General features: G+C 41.6%; 1 long non-coding RNA gene across 2 annotated transcripts in view; it reads left to right on the forward strand.

Moving 5' to 3' along the window:
- The first annotated feature begins 744 nt into the window (after positions 1 to 744).
- LOC119126715 overlaps positions 745 to 25183 on the forward strand; it is a 55488-nt gene continuing 31049 nt past the window's right edge. The window contains exons 1-3 of one of the 2 annotated variants that reach the window (XR_005098688.1): positions 745 to 804; positions 907 to 1031; positions 11524 to 11643. This is a non-coding gene — a long non-coding RNA (uncharacterized LOC119126715). Of the gene's footprint in view, positions 805 to 906; positions 1032 to 1116; positions 4797 to 11523; positions 11644 to 25183 lie in introns of those variants that run through there. The other variant, XR_005098687.1, reaches the window with a different exon arrangement.

Raw genomic sequence — 25183 nt, forward strand, 5'->3', positions numbered from 1 at the left:
ACTAATATTCCATAAATCTGAAATAAGAAGAAAATTCATTCCATCAGAATGTTCGGATTCGAGTCATACGTTGCCGTCATATTTGGGTGGCAACACTTAAATCAGGTTCAAAGTTCACAAGAAGGTTCACAAGGTGAACATTTCCAGTTCATGCTAATGTGTGAAAGATGTTTTACGGATAAGAAGAGCTTCTAAGCACAAAACACACATTCCACGCCTTTTTCGACATGTCGCAAAAATGACCGACCTTCAACGCCTAATACAAATTTTTGCAGACATTCCGTGTCTTCTCCGGAACACATCAACCTTTGATCACAAGGCATTTTCTCCGAAAGCTTCAGTGAATGTGACTCAAATATTTCAGCTCAAACCTTAAGGCAAAGGCTTATGAGAAAGTTTCACTATAGACGAAAGTGCCAGACTTCAACGTTTGCCTTTCTTTCTGCCTACTTCAGCATCCCTCTGTATTACTCACCGACTCCTCCCGCCCCCCCCCAGGGTGCTTACGCTGAAATTTTTCAATTTTAAAAGATTTCAAAATTATAAGTCAAAAGCTAAAACTGAACACCACAACCAGTTTCCCCGACTGACTATGAAGAAAAATGAATATGAATAATCAATGATTTCTTATTGTTTTAAAGGGCTTGGAGAATATCTCTGGAATGTTCTGAACTGTCAGAGTTGCATTAAGCAATATAGGGCGGGGCTGCCTGGGCACGTAGCGCAACTCCCAAAGCCGAATATTTGAACAAAATGTTCTTGGAGAAGCAGCTGTGCAGTGCAATCCAGTCGGCCACAACTGCGGTAAGACGTCATTTTTTGCCATTTCCCAAAACTGTTTCAATTACCCTTGTAGAAATGGAAAAACAAAGCCTCCTACCGCATATTTCTTCTTTTCCCTCCCAGAGCTCTTGGAAGTGGAATAGCGAGCCAAATGGAGAGCTGAGCCAATTCAAAGTGGTTCTGTGCGGTGCAGAAACATCATTTGACACGCTGTGATTGTGACCATTGCGCTTCACGGCAGAAGTGAGGTGAGCGAGCGGTGTGATGCAGAAGGGATAATCTGGTCAACCATTTATGAGGACGGAGCCACTCATTATTTTTCCAATCCTGTAGGATTTGTGGATACAGAAGGGCAATTTGTTCCCAATCCCGATTCATCCAAATTAATGCTGTACATATGTTGGCAGCCAGGCAGGCCTACGCTGAAGGACGGAGTGGCGATGAAAAAGGCAACCAGAAGCCGCGGCGCTTTTGCGGCAGCTTAGGCTGATAGCCAATCGGATTTGGTCTTGTCCACCTCGTGAAAGCATCGTGCAAATGACTTCATCCAATGGTCCAATTGGATTTGATTAGTACAAACAACAAAGCTCGCCATATACAAATGCTCTCTGTGGCGTTCACAAGCCCAGAGCTTTAATAAAACGGGGCTCCACCACATTTACGTGTTCAGTCACGCAATGATCATCGCTAATGTTTGATTATACTCAAAAGACCAACAAGGCGTGCAGAGTCTGGTAATCGTCTCCAAACCCAATGTCTACTATCAGAGAGCATGACTCACAAACATCAGGACGATTGGATGAAGAAAAAGAAAAATGCTAGTCTGAGTCGATAATCCTCTGACGCAACATTTGAAGGATAAATCTATTATTATGAACATTTATTTTACGAGATCATTTGCGAATGTTTTGATTCGCGTTATGCCTCGCTTGTGTAAAATAGACATCAAATATTGACCGGCTCGTTATGGAGGAAACTCGTCTTAAGACATTACTTCTTGAAGTAAATTCACGATTCAGGCCTTCATTCCCAAAGAATTTTTGTTCTTGCTCAAGATGATAGGTAGATTTTGACTTTCTGCTTTGCCACATCCGACCAAGACATTTGACCAATTGCATAGTTTGCGAGAACTCTTTTCTGCAGAAATTGCAAGAGCCCTCAGATCCAAGACCAGAGACAACAGATCACATTCCCCCAGGATGATGGAAAATGAAGACCAAGTCCTGTTATTATGTCCAAGGGTCCCAATAGCTTTCATCATGTAGAGTAGGTGTTTTATAAGAAACCAATAAAATGCCTCTTGAAAGCCAAACAAAGAAGCACTTTCAATTTGTCAAGCCGAGTCAAATGGGTTTTATGGAAAGGTGAATTAGCAAGACCTTTGTGGGAATTCTTGCCATATCCTGTGCCTATGCCTCCTGAGTGCCTCCATGCTGTCAACATATTTCCCATCCGCAATTCTGCCATCGTTTTCACCGAAGCAATTATCCTAGTGCCTACGCTCTGTGGGTCTATCAGTCTGTGGTCCATTAAATGTCACGCCATGGCTTCTCATCTTCACTGTCACAATGTGCGACGATTCCGCCCACCTGCTTCATCATCGGTCCCGCTCAGTCTGCTTGGGTATTCAAACTCAGCCGACCCAAAAGCACCTGTGATTCCAGATGTTCCCGGCAAGTTGATTCCAAGACTGTCCAATGACGCTACTTTGGATTTACTGATCAGAGGGCTTCCACATCTCTCTCAAATCGAGTTCTAAACGTTCCATCTCACTAACCATAATCCCAAACACTAAAACCAACTCCCAACCCTAAAAACAAGTCCTAATCCTAAAGTGGGATCTTTTTCATTCCGTGCAGCCACCACGCAAAATAAGTTGGACTAAACTGCAGAGAGCAGTTGGCATGGAGGAACATGTTGCATTCATGTACTCTCCACAGAACGGCAAAATCGTCTTCAAAAGCACAACATGCTCTTAACGATCTGTGCTTGGCAAGGCAACATTTGTAGATGTTCTTCCGGGTCTTAGGGGGATGATGTCCAATTCTTTACACTTCCATGGCTCCAATTTTTGCTCTCTAATGGAGGAGGAGAATATGTTCCAGTACTAAGTAGCGAAGAAATATGGAGCTTCTGTTCGCCCCGTAACATTTCATGGCTTTAGAGTCACATTAAAGTAAAAAATATTAATAGATGGAGGCTCTTGATTTAGAAAGCGGTATGCTCTGAATAAATTACAAAATCCTTTTTCCTCAGGTTTACATAATGTCATAATTATGTGAATGAAAGGGAGTACAAGAGGTTGGTTTGATTTTCGCTGGACGAAAACAACGACCCAATTTTAATCACCAATCTGGACATGGTTAAAAGGATTCCCAAAGTATCACGCTCAGGCCAAGTTAGTCATTGAGAAATTTGTGGAACTAATTGAAATGGATGTTCCATTTGCGCGAGTGACCCGTGCCGAGTCTTACGTAACGTCCGAGTAGCCGGCGGCGGGGGGTTAAAAGAGGACAATTGCCATCTATCGGCGATTATAGCGGGATCCGGGGAAACTGTCAGCATTTTATAATCCCCTCCTATGTTCCCTTTATCTGAGTCACAAGCTTCTCGATGTGAGATTACAAACATCTGGCAGGTCATCTACTCTCAAGCTGTTCTGGTAAACTAGGTAGCACAGGGAGGGACAATTTCCTGATGGAATATTCCACGCAATACAAGTCCGAACGCATGGCTCGCTAACCCACTGCAATGCGATCCACCACTTAATGGCCCGCTAGCGTGCAGATGTGATTAAAAACATAATCTGAGAGGTTTGCCTGGGCCGCTACACCGTGCGTGTATCACTTCTCAGTCACTCGCTCTACAATTATTCCCTAATGTCTAGCGATGGGCGCTGCTGCTTGACGGCCTTTTTGAACCCATCCACTGCCACTGACGACTATAGACGTCAAAGATCTATTTGAACTGGGCTGGCAGTGAATGAGTTAAAACACACACCTGATGTTTGTTAGTACGTCATTGCAGGGTTGATATGAATATATGAAGCACCACCAAAGTATTTTCTTTCATTTGAATGAGAGACAATAACGGTCATTAGATATTCAGATATCAAGTGCAGCTTTGGGCAATTAATCACACGTGAGTGTGAAATTGGACTATTTTAATTGAATTTCCCATCTAGAGCCAATTAAAAGGCACAGCTGCTTCACTGAGCACATAAGAAGCGTTTTAGATTTTCACACGAGGAATTACAAATTTTTAAATAATCGCGCCTGGCAAGACACCGTGCAAAGTTTAGCGTTTGCTCGCGCTTACTGCAGTGCAGATGCAAGCAGAACTTGCCGAGAAGGCAAAGGGAAGGAAGGGGTGGGATTAAGCAGTGAATCACCCATCCTGGCATCTATTGTACACTCATTTCTTCCCAATAATCTTGGCCAAATCTAACAGCTGGCCGAGCACGGAAGGACGCCGCTTGTTTTGATGTTAGCGCCGAGCCGAGGCGGTTTATTGGTCAGGGATTTAGTGTATCTGAATTCATTGCGGACAGCCTCTGATCCAGGAGGTTCAAGGGCTGGGGGGGAAACCAAGATTGATGGTTGAGGACACATGCTTGTATTAGACCCATTTGACACCGAGCCGTTCTGCGCGGGCAGCAAACGGACCGTAAAGTAGACTGATCATGAAACATGAACACGCTGCAGGTCACTGGGTTTCTGGCCGGCGAATTCTCTATCAAGATCTTTCAGGACGACGTTCCAGGCCTCCATTTTCCATTGAATCAATTGTAATGGCAACAACATCAAGCAATTCTCTTAACTCACTTCTCAATTATCGTTGTTCGTCATTAACACCGTTCTTGTTTTTTTCGTATTTTTGGCCCAATGTTGAAATCATTTATGTACCAATGAATGTAATCTAGCAAATCCTTCTTGTGTATTTCACATAAGAACCCACTTGTTAAATTACATTGATATGAATGACATGACGTCAATAAAATGTCATCTCTGTGAGTCATTTAATTAGCAAGCATGCGGAAACGCTCCAACGAGCACAGACTCCCTTTAAGTGGTGATTAGTGCACTCGCCTGTGTATTTGGACCAAATAGTGCTAATACGTTGGGTCCAATGTCATTAATGGTGCACTTGATCGATATCAATGACCTAGCAATTGGGCCTATGAACAAGAGGCTTACATTTCAGGCCTTATTTACACACACGGAAAATGTACAAAGTCACGAGCACCTCCAAATGCACCCTGAAGATTGTGACCAATACGACCAAATATATACTAAAAAAAACAACAACTTCATGGAGACGCACGCACCCATTGCATCACCTAAATATTCTCCATTTCATGCATAGTTCCACATCAAATCAAAGTCAAACCGTCTCTATTCTCCACAGAGAAATCACTTTTCTTTTTAAAAAGGGGAGGGGGAAGGAAAAAAGCCTCTTGGAAATCAAATTACCAGGACATCTCAAGTGGAAGCTTCAAGGTCGTTTTCGGTGCTTAACGTCTTTTTATAATTGTATGACTGTTAAGAATGGTAAAATGTTCATGACAACATTACCTGCATAGTTAATGTAGGCCACCATGGGGGAGTTGGTGGTGTTAGAAGTGCTAGCATGAAATGAATATAGCTTCACTTCACAAATCCCCACTCAAGCCTTTATTCTCTGATTAAAGCCCGTCCCTAACAAGCTGGAGTGCAATTCTAAAACATGCTCATTCGTAATTGGTTGTGAAATGAAAATGCGTAGTGTTCAACGAAACAGCATCGGTAGCAATACTCAGTTAGCATTAGCACTGGAAAGACGCTGATGTCAGCCACAGCTGCTGCGTTGATTAGGGGCATGACTTTTTCAAAATAGCGTTACTTTCACTCTAAAAGGATAGTAATACAGCCATATAAGAATGGCTTGGATGTCATGACTGACAGATTGAACATCTACCCAGTCACGTTTTAAGGTAATAGTGGCGGCCATTTTGTTAACAGTTTCTTTCCACGCCTTGGCAGATGTATAACACACATTTTTTTTGTGCTTAAATATTCGAAAGCACAGTTGACAAAAAGTGATGCGTTTAATTTCTTTCCTGATTCCTTTCCAGATGAATGTTTCCACTTCCTCATACTAAATGGTAAATTCACAAACCTGCATAGAAACAACAATAACTCTGCGCACTCTCATAAAATCAAAGTGGCTGTTTTTGTCGACGACAGCTTAATAAGTTACATCAGACCCAACGTGAATTTCCCAATGACTGCTGTGAGCTATGTTGGAGGGTTTTTGCGGAAGAATTCAGCTGCGAAGGAAGGTCGCCGGAGAGGCATTCACCGCACAAGCCCGTTTTGGAATAGAACGCATTAAAGAAGGATGAGCCTGCACTCAGAGATGAAACTTAACGTTGTCCTCACTGCATGCCCTTTGAGACTGCTTGTGATTTAGGGCTATACAAATAAACTTGACTTGACTTGACTGCTGGCCTGAAAACTTGTCGATAATGAATTGAATTATTGTTAGTCTCATGCTTTTTTAAAACTATTATTGCACAGGTGTCAAAGTCAAGGCCCGGGGGCCAGATCATCACGCCACATCATTTTAGGTGGCCCGCGAAGACAAATTGTGCATCGAATTCAATTCCAAAATTTTAAATTGTTTTCACTTTTAAAAAATAGAGATATTGTTTAGCAATTTTTATTACCATTCTTTTTTTTTTTAATCATTTTTATCTTTAAATATTTGATTCGAATTCAATATTTCATTTTTTAACAATTTGAACAGTTTTAATTAGTCTCCGTTTCGAAAACTAGTTATCGATTTGTTGTGTAGCCTATACCATATACACAATATGAGACGTTCATCCATTTATTTGGGTTGACAATGTGAATGGCCCTTTGATGCAAACTATGATGCAGCCCGCGACAAAAATAAGTTTGATACCCCGGTCTTATTGTTTTGACTGTCTTCGTCATTGCAGCGGTGAGTCATCATTCGGGCCAGAAGAGACTCCGTCAAGATGGAGTCGAAGCTCTGCTCTCCACCTTGAGTGTCAATGAGTGGAAAGAGCGCGCCTGTCAGGCTCATTACTGGAGCCTCAGCTGTTTGGGCCGCGGCCGGCCGTTGCCGCGCACCCGCTTGGCCTCTCGTTCGGCTCTCGCAATTCATTACACCTCGCGCCAACGTGCGGGGGAAGCCGTCAGGAGCGAGCACCCTCATTACCCACTAAATCCTTTGACAAGGGCTTTAAAGGCTTGAGAGATACCACTATTGATTTCGGGTGGGTGTGTTGAAGACCTGTCGATACTCACTGCTTTTATTAGAGAGGGACTGAATAAACTCCATCTACATAGTATCAATAGTTTTACTTCAAAAAACTCAAAGCATTGATGTATTTCCTTCAATAGTGTCGCAAGTCTATTATTAAACACGAGAAAGGAAAACTACAGGAAATGGAAAACCTTTCGAAATCAGGTCTTAATTATTAAGCTAGTGCAACTTTTAATGAGATGAATTATCACCACCTTCATTTATTGGGCTTTTATTTTTTTTTGACATTTTCATTGGCAATGTAAAAACACAGAGGCTAAAAATAGACACGTGTCCCAGTCAACCGTGACGACCAAATAGCACGCGGAAGCCGTTTAGTGAATGTTTGATTTTGGAATTAATTCTGTTTCTCTTTTTTTCAAGCCATAACAGATGCCATTTACACACACATTTACAAATATGTCGCATTAATAAACATTCCCAAGGGCTCCACGGATTTGGATAGCGTACACTGAAATGGTTGACCTTTTTTTTTGTTTGTTTATTTGCATGCAATTAAAATCAATATGATAATGACTATTCTAATAAGTTATTTTTTCCACTGTGAAGCAAAGCACTTGTTGCCATCATGTATAGAAAATAACATCCGACTTTATGAGCATAATTAAAAAAATTGAGAGAGACAAAAGAAATTGGGAAACAAAACACAACATTTAAAGGATGGAAATGAAATAAGTCAAATGTCCATAGTTGTGAATGAATAAAACAGTGAAAGATGACTTCATAAACATTGATACAATTCTGTAAAACACATTATGCTCTTTTTTCGGAGAATTTCATCGTACTCACATCCACACATTTAATAAACAATTTTTACGCTTGTGGGAGTGCTGTGTTGTTGCACCTTGAGCTATGTCTTTATATCACTGGAAATGCATTTGCTTTTCAAAGTGTGTCTCCCGTGGGAGGGAGGGAGGGAGGGAGGCAAAGGGAGGACAGCCTTTTGTGGTCTTGTGATTCATGATGCACCAATATCTTCCTTCGAAACAAAGCAGCAAATCCTTTTAGAATGGAAATCTTTTTTTTTTTTTTTGTCCCCACACTTAATTCAGCATTTTATGTGATGTTCTTAAAGCACGTAAAGTGCTTGATTCAATTGTCAACAAAATTCTGTGTCGTCGTTTTTACAAAAAAAAAATCTGGACACTCCATTAGGTAGACCTCCACAATTGTACGATATTCAATTGATTGGGGTGATTGAAATATTTCCCTTTTTTTGTTGTTTGGACTGAGATAGTAGAATTATGTCCGTCTACATTTCAAAGTGTAGCTTCCCGTCCCTCGACTTTATGGTAGGCGTAGCAGCTTGAATAAAAAAAAAAAAAAAAAAGTAAAATGCTTTTAAACATGTTAAGAGAGAGGCACAACGGATTGATTTTTAGTCACCACGGTGACAAAGTAGATTAAAGACGAAGGCAGATATTGGAAGCATTTTGAAATGCTAATATGAACGGTAACACAGTCGATGATAAAAAGGCAACGTTTTGTGATCACTTCAAAAATTCTGTGACCTGAAATTTCACAAAGGCCTGTGAGCTTTTGTTGTGGATGTTTTTAATTATTTTTTAACAAGGACAGTTTGGCCTTTAAAAGTTAAATAAGGTCATAAGAGATTCAATCCAGTACAGATTTATTTTTTATGTATTTATTTATGGTAGTAAGAGGTCACAGCTGGCAGTTCTGCCGTCTTAACACAATCACAATACTCTACAATATTTTTCCCAACTTTTGTCGAGAGTCAACCTTGAGGGAAAGCTGCACTTGACTTGCGCGTACTATTTGAGTTATTATTATTATTTTTTTTAAGGAAGACATTTACTGAGCACTGTTTGGTGCACTCCAGATAACCAACACACAACAACGCAACTAACGGTAAAACATAGCCAAGCATTTAGCATCACACGACACAAAATTGCTAAAGACATTATTGACCAAACACATACAAAAAAAAATCAAACGGGTTAAAAATGTATTCCAGTCTTTGACATCCCCGCCACCACTTGACATCTGTCCAGCATGTCAAGCACTATTTTGATTAGGAGACGATCAAATCTATAGCTAAAATGGCTCATATGTCACAGATCATTAGCTGACACTGCCTAAGGGCATCAACGTGTCATCACGTGTCTTTACATCTATCGCTCTGGATGTTCCTGTCATCACCTCTCGGGTCGGAAAAGACCCCCCTCGCTCATCTGAGGGCGGAGACGCAATTAGCGCGGCGATGCATGAGAGGTCAGCTAGCGTGTCTGTGTGTGTAAACAACCCACATCCATTGTTAGCGTTCCACATGAGAGATGTGTGTCACCAGCAATTCCTCACACGTTTAATCTCTTCAAACATTCATCGAGAATAGCCAGAAGGAAGAAATGATTTAAATTCACCAATGTTGGCAGGGTAATACATTTTCACTCTCATACAAATAAAGAGTGACATTTCCGCTTGTTGTTTGGCTCATTCTCATAAATGGTGGCGTTTCCGTTGCGAGTGACCGGTGAGCCCTCAGCGTTGATTTTTTTTCGAGCTGAACCAGCAGCAGCAGCAGCCACAAGTTGCAGCCCTGATGTAGCGTCAAATTGTAATCACTAATCATGCCTTTGGGTTGGATGGGGAAAGTGTCCCAGATTCCAGAGGGCCTCTGGCTGACGGATCGATGTGACATTATATTAGCACGAGCTGGAGCCGCAGTCACGTCCAATACGCTACATGGAGGGCTCAACCGCACGTCTAAAAATAATTGGTAGTTTAAACAAGAAAGTCATGAGCGCACGAAAGAATACATGATTCAAATTAGGAAAATAAGAAAACAAGTTGTTTGGGCTGTTGAAATTGAGATGCATTACAACTTGGCCTAATTTTTCCTGCTTTGACCTGATGTGGCCTTTCCTACTATTTATCTACTCCGGAGAGTAACAAGTAAATGAATTAGTAAACTGACACATTTGTGTCTGTGAGATGAAAGATAAGCGGAAAGTGTCAAATGCAGCACAGTCATTCAAGGATGCTCTGATTTGTCAAGGAGAAGAATAAAAGCTGTATCACTGTCAGTCTTTTTTTTTTTTTTTTTGCTCTGTCAAAATGTTGACGGAAGAAGATGCCTGGCTGCTGTTAGAAAATATGAAATGAAAATGCACATTGCCTTTAAAGTAGACAAATCAGTGTTTTTGAAGTGTGGAAGTTTCATCTCGGACTTTTTTAAAATTATTTTACGTCACATTTGTGTGTTTACAAAAACATTTGGGTCAACATTTCGCTTTTTGTTTTTACATAAAAAAACAATGCTGGATTATATTAAAATGCAGTATGAGAATGCAAGAAAAAAAAAAAGTCAGTCAGTTAAACTCGATTGGATTAAAGCACACAGAAGCAAATTTGGGTCATGAAAATACCCGAATAAATGTCGACAGCTCGGAGGTATGACATTGATGCTGCTATTTAAACTTTGTTTGGGTGAGGCATTTACCGCTTCTCAGCAGGCTGGTTCATGGAATTAAGCCAGCATTATCTATCAATACACGGCAGGATGCAGGAGCTTAGCAAAAACCGGAGGGGGTCAAGAGCACACTCCCCAGGGGAGGGTTTTGCTCATTACTTGAATGCAGCTTCATGCGCTCTCATCTCAAGTTAAATGAGAATAACCCAGTGAAAGAGACAAACCGGGAAATCATCATAAGACTTGTTCTATAAATTGCATGGATTTCTCACTTCAACATGAGAACCATTTTTCAAAGATTATAACTTTTTATACATCCAATCTAAATGAGTCATGCATTATATATAGAAATCTATATTATACATCCAGTTTCAGTCTGCCAAATGTGACCTCTTCAGAGAAGTCTCTGGTTGATGCTAACGTTGTCGAACCCCACTCACCCACAAGACAGCAGCTGAGGTTTAGTCCATCAAGTCGCTAATTAGACCCTCTTGACCAATAATAATCTGCTCGCGGAACAATCAGTAACACCAGAGACACTCGTGTCCAAATAGAAATGGGCTACTGTAGATCTGCTGACACTACAGCTCTCGGCACTTCATTTTAGGAATGCGTACGTGTCTCAGCATGGGGTCTGTCCATTTATAATAGAGTGCAGCGGTCTCCCGATTCTACTCTCGTCTATGCGGATGTTCTGTTAACGCATTCACTCCCAATGACGGCTATAGACGTCAATTTGTAAATGGGCTGGCGGTGAGTTTAATGATAGTGTACCCAAATTGTCCAGATTTAAAAAGTGGTTTATGGAGTCTGCAAAGGTGAGCAGAATTGCCATACATCGCCTGCACCTCCACTTAGACCAAATACGCTAAACTGGACTCGGACCATCCCAAACAAGATTCCGAGTGAATTGACACCCAGGCAGTCACGATGTCAGTAGCTTGTCTTTGTTAACTATCTTGTTGCGTTTTTAGGTTCCCGCCTTTTGTGCGCAGCAAAACCTAGGTCGAGCACTAAAGCACACGGGCGGAGCCGAGGCGCAGGCAAGCCGGCGTACAAACGTCCTTCCCGGCCAACATCCATAACGGCCCGCAGTGAGTGCACTTAGATTGAGACTATACATCAACACACACGGGCCGGATCGATGAAAGTGACATGCACATCTACGGCTATGGCAAGGTGGGAGAGATGGCAACACCTTTTAAATTGTGATTCATTAAGCCATTAATGATGCATTTCACAACGTGTCAACTTGGTCGTGATTGACGGGTTTTCATTCGAGCGTAATATACGGACGGCGGCGTTATTTCCCGGATCCTGCGCTCAGTCAAATGTCTTTTTCACAGCAGGGGGAGATTAGAAGAAAGAACAGGGCCATTAGAACTAACTGCTGGTGGACATTTTTTTTCCCTTCCCTATTCTCGTCACAGCAAACTATATTAAAATGAAATGATGCGATACACGGGCAGAATCCTCAATCGCCATCCCCAAACCGAAAGTTGTGTTCGATCCTGCGCCCTTGTGAGCATGTCCTTGATGAAGATACTGAATCGGCTGTTGCTCCCGATGCTGTATCATCAAGTGAATGAGGAGACAGTACCTTGAGCCTTGAGAACCTTGAAAAGGAAAATGTACCGTATTTTCCGGACTATAAGGCGCACCGGACTATAAGGCGCACCTTCAATGAATGGCCCATTTTAAAACTTTGTCCTTATATAAGGCGCACCGGACTATAAGGCGCACCATTAATGCATCATGTCAGATTTTTCAACCAAATCAAATCATTCTCCATTTTATCTTTTTTATTTCAACTTCAGACGCAACAAGTTACTTTATAATCACAAAATAATGATCCATAGTCTTTTTGATTCATGATTCATAGTCTTCAGCGGGCCACTTATGATTGATTTCATGACACAATGCTTCGGGCCAGTTTAAATTTAGGAATTTGGTCCATATATAAGGCGCACCGGACTATAAGGCGCACTGTCGGCTTTTGAGAAAATTTTCGGTTTTTAGGTGCGCCTTATAGTCCGGAAAATACGGTAATATAATACGGTTGGCGAATTTAAGGGGAGAGTTTTCGGAAAGTCTTTGTGACTCCATAAAGGCGATGAATCATTTCAGAGCGTAGCATAAAGGTGAGCGACAGCGATCGCCGCGGTCCAGGAGGAAAAGCCTGATGGACCGTCTGAAGCAAGCGGTTGACATTTGATCCCGAGCACTGATAGGGCACAACCTCACGAGAAGAGCGAGCCTCCCAAAAGCCGAACCGTATCGAGCCGTGAACGGCGGTCGGTATTTAATTGGAAACAAGAGAGAGAAAGAATTGATTGTCGATTTGCTGAAGGGGAGCGGGATGAACAGCGAACAGCAAATGCCAAGGAACCTCATAAGCTACCCGGACGTGAGTTGTGTTCATCTGACAGGGTGGAAATGGCACGTCAGCCAGAGGCTTGTGATTACAGCACTAGCGGCAACACAAGTCCTTCGTTACACAAATTGCCAGTAGTTATCTAACGTACGGATCAATACTGCAACACGGCCTCCTTCTGCAGGAAATTGCCCTGCTTTTTAATCACGCGCTATGGGCTTGATCTTTGGACTCTCATAAATCCTGCAACATCCTTCCGGTCACACTAATGGGTGTAATTTCTACACAGTGAATCGGCCAAAAGGATTTCATCAATTATTTATTCATGGGATAAATAAAAAATACAGTAGAATCACTTAGGCGGGACAAAATCCGTTTGGGGAAAGTGGTCGACCTCTGAGTGGACTTTTTGTTTTCCCGTATGAAATGATCGAAATGGCCGTCCTCGTGGTTAGTGGCGGAAAATGACAAATATCTCAATATTGCCGTCTGAACTTCCCTCGTGGTCTCTTCCGTGATGTCATGTGTGGCGACGTTTCAACGTGTCATTTTATGCCACGCCAACTTCATGATAAATGTGTCAGTCTTCCAGTAGCTGCCCATCATGCATATTACATACATGATGTTGCTTTTATGTTTTCATCAATAGATGGATGTGAAGAAAGTACATTAAGCCACAACATATGCAGCACACATCGAGACACAATGCTCAATATTTTATATATTCCATTAGAAAGCCCTATCGTCAAGGTTCCTTGTAAACCACTTTAACCCTAGGGAAGAGTACGAAAAAGAAACTACAAAAAAAAAATAACACAGTGGATACAGAGTCTATGACCCCGTTTACCAACCATTCGGTTCATAAGCAACTTCTTAAAAGCAAAATTAGCTCAGGTTAGACAATATTTTGGGTGGAAAGTTCGCAAGTTTGAATCCAAAGTGGCCACAATGCAATGCTGAGGCCATTGAGGCAAGCAGTAGGCGCAGTGAATATAAACACAACCGTATCATCATTATAAATTGTATTTTCACCGATTTTTATTTTGAGAATATATTTTGATTTCAATTCTATTTATTTGAATAGGAAACATGGAACCAAAATACATTCAACTCAAGATTCTACAGCAATTATTTTTGTTGATGCACCGAATAAAAGTGAAAATATAACATCGTTTTGAGGCTAGAGCAAATTCATTGCATTTCTATTCATTACAATGGAAAACATTTCCTCAAATGTTATCACAGAACGATACGAGTTCCTAACCACTGTGATCCTTACATATGATTACATAATAGTCTTTAGTTAAGTAGGACACATCCACATTTTGTCTTTGGAGCTGGCCATGAGGTTAAAAGAGCCAGATCATTTCAGGGAGCCAAAAAGCTTGTGATTGAAAAAGAAATAACGAGGTCAGACTGATTTAAGACCATCAAAAAAAAAAGAATTAAAAAAAAGCCACTTTGTGTTGATTAAATTCAACTGAATCACCGTCAAACTTCCCCTAAATTCTGTAAATGGTTTCAACAAAAATGAGCCGACATCTCACCATGCATCGGTTTATGAATATGTAATCACCCGTCTTTGTGCACATGCTGGCAAACACGTAAAATGAACAACCTGTTCAAAATTGTTTGGAATGCATAAATCATTTTGTAAATCCTTTGGGGAGACGGAATCACGGATTGGTCTTTTATTTCGTTGTTTTTATTCTTACATTTTTGAGATATGCAAGTAAATTTTTTTTTTTGTGGAAACTTTCCAAAACAGAGACTGAGCTTTTTTATGTGTATGTTTGCACTCCCAGCTGACTTGAAGACAAGCAATAAAGTCTCTGAATTTAATTTCAAAATGTACGTAAGTCGGTCACGTTATATGTTTAAAGAATCGAATCGGACGTTCTGGACATTTTTTTTCTATTTGGCTCCTTCCTGTCTGGCCTTTTGATGGCACTTGATTGATTACCTGAGTCTTGCCATTTGCCCAAATGGAAGACGAGCAAAAAAGAGCTGCAGTCAGGGGTATCAGTTGCCTTTCAGAGGTTGACCTTCAAGGCTGTGTGGGACCAGACAGCTCTGCCTCGGGCGGGTTGCCACGGTACTTGAACCTGAGTGGAATAACACCTTGATAGGAATGAGCGCTAGTTGAACATCTGTCCATGTTGAAGAGCTCGGGGAAATGAGAATTTAGTGTTACTCGAGATCATTTACTTTGGAGGGCGTGCGTTTACTCGGATATTCAGAATCGCAAACCAATTGACTAAAACTTGTTGACGGAACGAGGGAATCGTAGATTATTGTACTGAGCCAGACCGGCATGCCTCACTCGAGCTCACTTCAACCGGCTTCAAAGTATCAATTCACCGTTGCAGATGTCAGCGTGGGTGGCAGTAACGTATCCCAAGATTTGTTTGCCAACAACAGCAGAAGTCCGTTTCAAAAAAATAGAAAGAGTATATATAAAAATATACAAATATAATCTAAATATAATAGAATAAATAGAAAATAAAATATAACATATGTGAAATATATATCAGCACATGTACGCACGGGCTGTGTGAATTGAAATGACAACAACGCGGTTTCAATATGCATTTTCAAACAAAATGGTTGCTGTCTTCAGCGTTTTCACCATGCAAAGAAGACAGCTCCAAAGCCTGTCAGCCTGGAGGCTTATACAACAACACTGAGACAATCAATAGTGTGCACCATCTTTCTCCGCCTCACCTGATATTTTTATTCCTTGTGTGTGCTTCATGCTGAGACTTTGGGGGCAAACATACAATGTAATTGGTTCTCTCGGGACAAGGGGGACATCGTGCTTGGCAGTAAGTGAGTGACTCACGCCTTTCTCAAAGGTCCACAGTGCATGGGGGCTGGGAATACTTCCCACAATGCATCAGTGCGTTCAGCAGTGTGATGTAACTGACCTTTTTCACCATGCTGCAGTGGAAGATGTGCAACGGTCATTCTTTTTTGGGAGGGGGCTTGCTGCAGCAACTCAGCACAGAAATATTCATTCAAGTAGGAAAAGTTTGACCCGTGTTTTGCTACGCAAGGCAGTTTTTTTAGGAATTTCATAGCAGTCGTTTAAGGTCGATTCATCCTTTCACACGCATATACAGTATGTATCCCGTCTATTTGAAGTACTTGAAAAGCATTCGGCTATTTTAATAATTTGACGAATTTATCGACCCTCATGCGTTCGGTGGTTGGAATTGCCACGTTGAGGTAATTTTTTTCAACTTGCTCCAAAGTTTCTCTCAGAGTAAATTCAGGCTTTGAGGCGAGCTCGATATTCCAGTAACTAAATACCAGATTAGCCACATTTATAAGACGGGATCTCTTGTCTTTATAGAAAGGAAAGTAGACCTTTAATTGATTTTTTTAGCAATTAAACTTCAAAGACCGTGCATGTTCGTAATTGAACCATCAATTGCAACTCAGCCTAGCAGAAACGGCTCTTTCAGTGCTAATAATGATTTCTTTTTTAAACGTACAAAAAATAGGGAGGCGCTCAATGCAACAATGTACCTGTACAAACTGTCAAGTCAGTCCTACATCACGTTGTAATGACAACAAATGATCACTGTGACAGTAAAACAATAATTAAACAGGCAGTCATGCCTCCAGCCAGGCCATGTTTCCAAGTCGACGGCATTTGAAATGTGCCTTTTCAGTGCACCAAAGGGATCATTGGATTCAGTCAAGCTTGACCGTGGCATAACAAATACTTGCCTCCAACCCCAAAATTTGTCAGAGCAGATGGACACAACATTTAACTAATCACCACACATTTTTTTTTTGCCAGCCCTTTTCTAGACAGATTGAGTGTCACACTTACAATACCACCAAAAACAGGCTTTACAATGTGTGTAGACTAGAACATACATATATTATATACATATATATATATATATATTATATACATATATATACATATATATATATATATATACCTATGTATGTATGTATATATGTCAATAATATATATATTTATGTATGTAAATATGTGTGTGCAGTAATTGTTTTCAAAGTTACCATATTTATTATTCATTTTTTTATTAGCATTTTGTGTGATGGCAGCGCAACACACACACACGCACGCACGCACTCACACACACACACACACACACACACACACACTCAGAAAAGACAAAACAATTCTCATGAGATTTGCTGAGATGTAAGATATGCGGAGGCTCATGTGACGCCGTGCATGGCAGCAGTTCCAACTATGGGTTGTTTTGAAAGTTTGGAGAAATATTTTTTCCAAATGTATTTGTTGAATTCTTTATGAGTTTAGATGCATTCAACTTGGGAGGTTCCACTGTCAAAATCCAGTTACGTGTGCAGTCGAGGTTGCAGAGGGGAGTAGAGGATAGTACATCATTTGAAACTTTTCAAGCATGGACCAAGTATGAATTGATGGTCCTGCTTTGACTGTCTGCCAGTCGCCACGACGACACAAGCCGCCGGATCGCCTCCATTTTCCTCCCTGACAGGCGCTGGCGTGCCTTAATTGGTCTTCTTGGAGATATCACCTCCAGGGAAGAACCTCAGAGTCATCACATGGAATATGGAAAACAAGACTTGACTCTGGCTCGGATCATTTTGTCCTTGCTAAAATTTGGGGAGTCCCCAAAGGCAAAAATTGCAGACAAAATGAAGGAAGCCTTGCTCTGTTGAAGTCCTGCAGACTATCTTCATAAAAGCAAGCAAACGAGAAACAACTTTAAGTCAACTCATATTTTCAGCATTTCGTCTTTTCATCCACCAATTTACTGAAGACTTGGAACTCGTCATCGCTGGACTGTACCGCTTTGTGGAACGACAAAATGTCCGAACAACACATCCGAGCGGGTCCAAAAGTACAAAAATAAAATGCGAGTGAAAGTTAGCGCTACTAGCTTAAACTATGGCTCATGATGCGCCTTTTTTGCAGGCAAAATGTTGAGTCCAACATTTTACAGGCAACAATTACCTGTCCAATAACAAGAACTTTTTTTTATCATAGTGGTTAAAAAAGTGCAAATCTTATCAAATCCCAAAACTTGTGTCACTTTACCACACAATTGTAACACTTGTCATACGCTCGTGCGATGCTAAAAGTATGTATAAACATTTGAGCAAAAGATGAGACGCACCATTTGAGACAGACCAAATTGTTGAAAAGAACGCCGTAAAAATCTTACTGACAAATGAAACCACACCACCCCCAATGTCACACTTTACAAATCTCTACAGCGCATGATTTCCCACTGCTGAAGATAGAAACCCCCAGAAAAATCAAGACTGAACGTCCTTCTCAATCCGCCAAAAGCCACTTCATGTCTCGCAGTGTTGGTTTTGAATTGGATTTTTGCCTTTAACACCTCCTACTGTATATAAAAGTACAAGGGGTGGGAGGCAACCATTCGGTGTCTTCTTGAAGAGGATTGATAATGATGCTGTCAGCTGTCTGTCTTGCCGGGATTTTTCGTTTTATTTTTCGTTTTTATTCTTGCCGCAGGTGTTGATTTGCTGTAGTCTATTAAAACAGAGACGCTGTCAAACAACAGCTGCACACAAGCCATTGACGTCACGCTTCCATCTAATTTTGCAACTGATTACAGCTATGTATTTAAAGTTGGCAGCCTCCAGGTGGCCGAGCCAGCGATGCACATTATGGCATTTGGATTTTGATCTGATTGATTATTGGTCTAATGTTTGTGATGCTGCCGGAATGGCGTCGACATGAGGTGAGAGCAGCTTGGCTCATTCACTTCATTTGGAGTTGAAACGATGCGTGCGTCACAGAGGGGGCGGATTCGGCGCTCGGTATGCATTCCGGGGTTCCGCGCTACCTTCGGAATACCGCAAAGGCCGACCGGCACTGAAAACGGTCATTAAATAGAAATGAAGATGGAGCCATGGGTCTATCTGCGCCACGGTTTTAATCCATCCTCTGAGCAGGTTTCAATCCCTCCGGGAGCTTTTTAGGAAGGCCGCTGTCCGTTGGTTCTTGCTTATTTGGCCATTTTTCCTTGCTTGTTGTGCTTGTGCCACAGATCACAAGCCCGTGCAGTAAAATGTTTCCCTTTTTTGTCTGATTTAATCGTGGCAGTTATTGTTATGCCCTACTTTGAGGTGCAATGACCTGCAGATTTGAAGGTTGTAAAGCATCAGCGAGTTTTTGTGATTCTCAAAAATGGAAACGCTCGTAGAATTTTTTTTATGTTCTTACATACCTGAATTTTTACAAGGTCTGCAGAAATTTGTCTCAAGACACAAATCTGAATTTATATGCAACTTTCAAAAGGGATATCTTTTTTCCAACATTTACTAACATTTTCGCAATCATCTCAGCAGCAGAATATGCAACGTAGGTCATCTCACCTCTCCGTCTTGTAAGATGCCACATCTGCGACGAGCGACGCTTAATCAGATAGAGAGCAAATTTAAATGAGAAAAATGACCGCAACCTTGGAAGCCAAAGTCATTTTCTGAAGCGTCTGTAGTGTATTGATCAGTGTTTGCGAGAGCGCCCGCGCATCCATTATCCACGCAAGTCATCATTCTCCACATTACGCGGGGAGAACGCTCAATTGGGTTGGATGGGGGAGCACAGAAATGAAAACCCCGCCTCCCCAAGAATGGAGTGCCTCGAACTTAAATATAGATAAATATAGTCATCTCTGTGAGCTTTTCTTTTCTCTTTTCGGGCATCTGGGAAGTGCTCCTTACATTGCAACATTAATGGTGCTCATTTATCTGAATTACACAACGCGCGTTGATGCATTGCCCTGTGATCCATGTGCGCCGAGGTTTGCAAATACAGCACTATTGCATCATCATGCGACATTAAACAACAATGAAAAGAAAAACAAACCACATAGACAAATGTGAACATTCCCTTATATCACTTAATCGTACGTATTCAAATTGTCAATAGACTTTGCCTTTCACTAGCGCCAAAAGTCTCCATTGGTCTGGTCCATTAGTGTGACTCATCTATTAAGCCAAGCTCCAGTTTCAGTGTCCGGCAGGGTGAGTGACTCACCGACTGCTGTTTGACTATTTTTCACAATGCGTTAACCTTGCGCCGAGGGCAAAACCATTAAGTCCGTCGATATCGTTTTCTCCACACTGGGACCTGTTGTGATGTCTCCGCTCATTTGATCATCGATGCTTCCTCGGATAGGAAACCCAAGAACGGTGCTTGTGTTATTGTCTCAAAACATCCCCGTAACCCGTATTTTTGCGTCATCCACACAGCAATGAAACAAACTATTGCTGTGGAACGAACGACGTGTGTGTCCATGTTACAAAGTAGGCGTGTTTTTTCCCAATCGCTTCATTTCTCTCTCCTGCACGTTCAAGTGAAGAACCAGTCTGTCGATCAGCTCCAGGGAACATCTGGTGGAAACACCTTGAAGCCCCACGCTGTTATCTGCCATGCTACAGTAGGAGCTGTGATTGAGCACCTGTCCGGAGGCCTCTGTTCATTTCCGAGCGATCACTTTCACCTTCCCCCGTTGTGGACCAGAAGGTAATGATCCACTTGGGTAGCTGCCAAACTATTTTCTCTTGTCTTCCATATCTGAGGCTGTCTCGCTCTCTCGCTCTTGGATTTTCTTCATCCAAACAAGCGTTGTTGAGATAAAGACTGCTGCCGAGTTGGCCTTGCGATCTGCCTCCTGGTGAGAGGTCACAGAGACTCCATGTCTTTTGTCTGCTAGTCAGACCCATCACAGGAAAAGAAGTAGCCTGGCCTTGACCTCTATCACATCCCTGTTTTGTTGCTGCTTTCACTCGTTTCCCTGTTGCTCTTCATTGAGACGAACGGTAGGCGGGGTCAACACCTGCAGGTGATTATCATCAACCCACCAAAAAACACCGACACCATCAAAACAAAAGGCACTAGAATATTTGTTTTAGAGTTTTCAACCCAAACCGTCCTTGCATTCGGTCATCTACACGCATTGCCTCATTTCTACAACTTTGTTTTTGTAAATATGCATGCAAATGGTCCTGGATTACATATTGGAATCCCAACTGCGGACGTTAGCATACGCTGTGCGGCGTTTGGTATTGTGGTTTTTGTTTTCCAGCCTTGTGCATATTACAGCGTCTTGAATGACTATTTAACGGCCGCATCACAACCGTGATGCCCGAGCAAAACAAAACAAAATCCTATCGCCGATTAGTATTGACTGCGTGTTGTAATGTTCCGTTGGGATGCGCAACCATCGTCCTTTCTCAACAACAGCTCAGGAAAAAAAAGATCCATGGGCTTCAAAAGAGGTGAGGGGAGCTTGATGATTCCAGGACGAGAAGAAGAGGAAGAAGAAGAGCCTCTGTCTCAGGAGTGGAAATCCTCAGCAAGTATGTGGAAGGCATTTGAAGACTCGTGTGTGGAAACTTGCAATTTGCAGCCTACGGGCTTCTTTTCTGTTAGCTTGACAACTCCCTCATCGCTGTTTTAATTATTGTAGCTCCTGTGAATCTTAAGGAGTTTTCCCAAGGTTGCTGCATTGATAGATAGAAGGACAGTTTAAGAGGTTTTGTATAGGTGGCAAAGACCTTCATTGATTTTGAATGATGTCTAAATTGATATTTATGATCACCGAGGTCAGACTGGTAGTTCGGATGTGTTCGGTGTTGTGCTGTAGGTGCGATGGACACGATGGCTTTGTGTTAAAGGTAGAAACGTGTTTTGAATTCTATTCAGATCAGGTTGGACAAGGCAACTATGGAGTCAAGTCAAATCACAAACGAGTCTCAAATGACTTCACCAGGGCAAGAGCGAGGAGAAGTGGCAGTAAAACAGGCCGACATGTGCTCTACCTCAATTCAAAAGTCAAAAATGTGTTGCACTCATGAAGAAATATGACAACACAAAGTAACAAGACAGGAATAAATGTTCTTCCACTTCGCAGGGTTTTGATTGACACTGGCGGCTAGGGACTGTCTGTTATTTAAATAAGCTGCTTCAAAGTTCATTAATATAACATTTTACTTTGTAATACAGTGACACTGCATGTCGCTTGCTCATTAAATAGCAGTTTATTTATCTCCCCTTATTTGGCTCTGCATTTTGGGTATTCGTAACACCAATTCAGGGTACAAAAGAACGGTGGAGAATTTTAAAAAGTGGTTAGATAATGAGACTGCTAATTAGCTTGGATTTCCAAGTACAATGGCTAACTTTCTATCTTCGCATATGACTATGAATAACAATGTCGCAGTGACCATTAATTATCTGTATATCTATCTGTCTGTCTGTCTCTGTCTGTCTATCAGTTTGACTTTTAATTAGCTAGCAGCTAGCTAGCTAACTAGCTATCTACCTTAACGAGGCATAATGTGGTTTATTCAATTAGCAACAAAGGCGTATTGGTCGGGCTCTCATCGCAGTTTCTACCTGTGAAATGCAAATTTGATCAGGCCAGGGTCCGACACGGATGGCATGCAAATCAGCTTATTGAGCGGTCACGCCGTACGCGGCACTACTGACCCTCAGCCACCGCGTTTTCAATATTTTTCTTCAGTCGGCTCGGAGTTGTTGAGCAGTGAGTAGCGGGAAATTCAAAGTGAAAGCCCTGAAGTCGTTTGGAGAGCCGCTCTGAGTTTTGGGTGTGTGCAGAAGAAATTGAGAAAACCTTTGACCTTGTTACTGTCGCTTTCCCGCCTCAGGCTCGAGTGATTTACAATGTATAAATTAACAACGGAAATGATTAAATAATCGAAAGCCTCCTTTGACAGACCTGTACCTGATGGGGATCATTTGGTTTGGGCATATTTTTCTTCCGGTGATGCATACGAGATCAAATTGAAGTTTATTTTCATGACTCAAATATTGATTAGCAGAAGCAAAATAATCACAAAAAGATGAATTTGCATCCTAATCTTTGGATATTTTGGAAATGTGTAACACTGCTCTGAGAAAAACTCTTCAAGCAAAGTTAGCAAGCGTTCAAGGTTTTCGTCGTTGTCACTGAACCATTTATGAACTGCCATTGTTATATTTTTTCACTTTTGTTAATCCAGATAAGGCAATTAAGAACAGATTTTCTTTCGCAATGCGACCCTGACAGAGTAAAACAAAGCAAAAAGTATGTTCAAGGTCAATGAAACTACCACAGGACTCAATTCTCAACAGCTTTTAACGCCTAGCGATCCATTATTAATTTTCCTGCACTGGATAATGTTGGTGGACAGTTGCTAAACCTATGCAGTGGCCAAGTCTGAAACAGAAACACCACTAAAAGGCAAAACACCTCACTACTCTCGAACTTCGCTCCCGTGGGATCTAATTTGTGCAATTTTAATGATCAACCCCACGTTGTATTTAAGCAGACAAAGGTAATATCTGCAAAAACTTTTTTTTTTTCCCAAAGAAAAGGAAAATCCTTGTCCACACCCTTGCAGTAAAGAACAAAAAACTAATCTAATGCCATATTAGTGATGTGTGTGGATGGATAGACGGACGGACGGACGGACAGGTGGATGGACGGATAGATGGATGGACGGACACACAGTATGTGGCTATTTGCCAGAGGGCATTTGAAACAAGACGATATGATGCCTTAAGTTGTTTTCCGTGAGCCTCTGCAGCCGGCCGTCAGCTGTGTGCTCAAACATTAATGGCGTGTTTTCGCCGGTCGAGCTCCCCGGGCGTTAAATGTCTAGACACCACATTTGGAGCTCTTGTCAGTGATCAATTATTCCAAAGATTTTAAGAAAGCTTCCCGCAGCCTGCCCGGCACGCCGCCTTCTTCCAAATGTGTTTCGTTTCAATTTGCCAAAATCCATTTCCTCACCTTTTGGACCAGAAAGGCTTTTCAGTTCAAGGCTTCAACTTTCAAGACTCTTTCATCTTCTTTAATTTGTCGATCAGACAAAGGTGAACAGGAAAGGAAAACAGGTGAACTTCATTCACAGGTTACTCCATATAAATATTTAGATGTTTTCTTCAGTTGCAAGAGTAGTGCTTCATTTCAAAAGAAGTTATTTAGCCCGCGTCAATGTGTCGTCCTTGAACCGAATCCTCATCCCTTAAAAGCTGTTTATTTACCGGGGTCTTATTTGACGCACACTTTTAATTTGGCTTTTCCACTCCATCCAGACTTGCGGCCAATCTCATTCACAAGCATTGATGATGAAATCTAACACAGCCTCCGCAGCGGTCCTCTGGGTGTCGTCAGGGGGCAGTTACGCATTGGTCGCTACGAAGCTGCGAGTCCCGCTGGGAGGCGGCCATTACACCGCAGCTGGCCACAGGGAACGCTCAAGGACAGTGAGAGCAAACAGACTTAAGTAGGAGTAGTGCAGCCTGGATTGGTGCGACGAAAAACCGAGAAGGTCTAAAGCCATAGATGAATGGAGTTTGCAATGCACTATTTTATGCAGATGAGGTCTAGAAGCAGCAAGAGGCCAACTGACGAGTTCAAGCGCAAAAGCGAAAAAACAAAACCATGATAACTAGCAAGCTGTCATTATTCCTTGTTGCATTTCCTAATTCTGCAAAAATCAAACTCCGCCGTGGAGCTGGTGTATGTAGAGCGTACACAAAATGCAATAAATCACAAACTGTCATGGTGATATATTGCATAAAACCACCAAACAGCTGCATTGTAATCCAAATAAATACTACACCCTGACGAGGGTAATTTTATTGATAAACGACTTCTCTACCTAGTACTGTATAGTCTTAACACTTCTCTAGTTTGGAACATTGGAATTAATAGTCTCATTTGCTGTATAATATCAGGAAAATTCATCTATTTGTAGACAGGTGGTGTCAGTAAAGTTCCAGGACTAGCCTGAATGCACTCCTGATTCCTCCTGGATCCTCCACAGCTTCTTCAAGATGGCCATCTTGAGGTTGTCCATGCAATATCTTGGGAATATCTTTTTTTTAATCCACGAGTACTTATATGAAATGCAAATAATCTGTTGTAGAAATATGCCGACCTTTTCATTTCCTGGTATCTGATATCTATCTACTTTTATATAGACAATCAAGTATGCCATTCGTATGACAAACCATTGTAATCCTCAATTCAAAACAATCTCCTGTGCAATATCCAGTAATTAAAACTGGGAATAATAAGTAGTAGGAAAAAAAAATGAAGCGACGTGAAATAGATTTCCCGTTTGTGAGACGCCTGATGGCATCATTGTTGTTCCACTCATCAACTACTTCACTCCCTGCCCGTCCACCACAGGTGAACCTTTAATCGCCCCTCGGCGAATCGTAGCAATGAGCTGAGGACTCC

Source organism: Syngnathus acus, chromosome 9 (genome assembly GCF_901709675.1).
Source record: "Syngnathus acus chromosome 9, fSynAcu1.2, whole genome shotgun sequence".
Taxonomy (NCBI): Eukaryota; Metazoa; Chordata; class Actinopteri; order Syngnathiformes; family Syngnathidae; genus Syngnathus; species Syngnathus acus.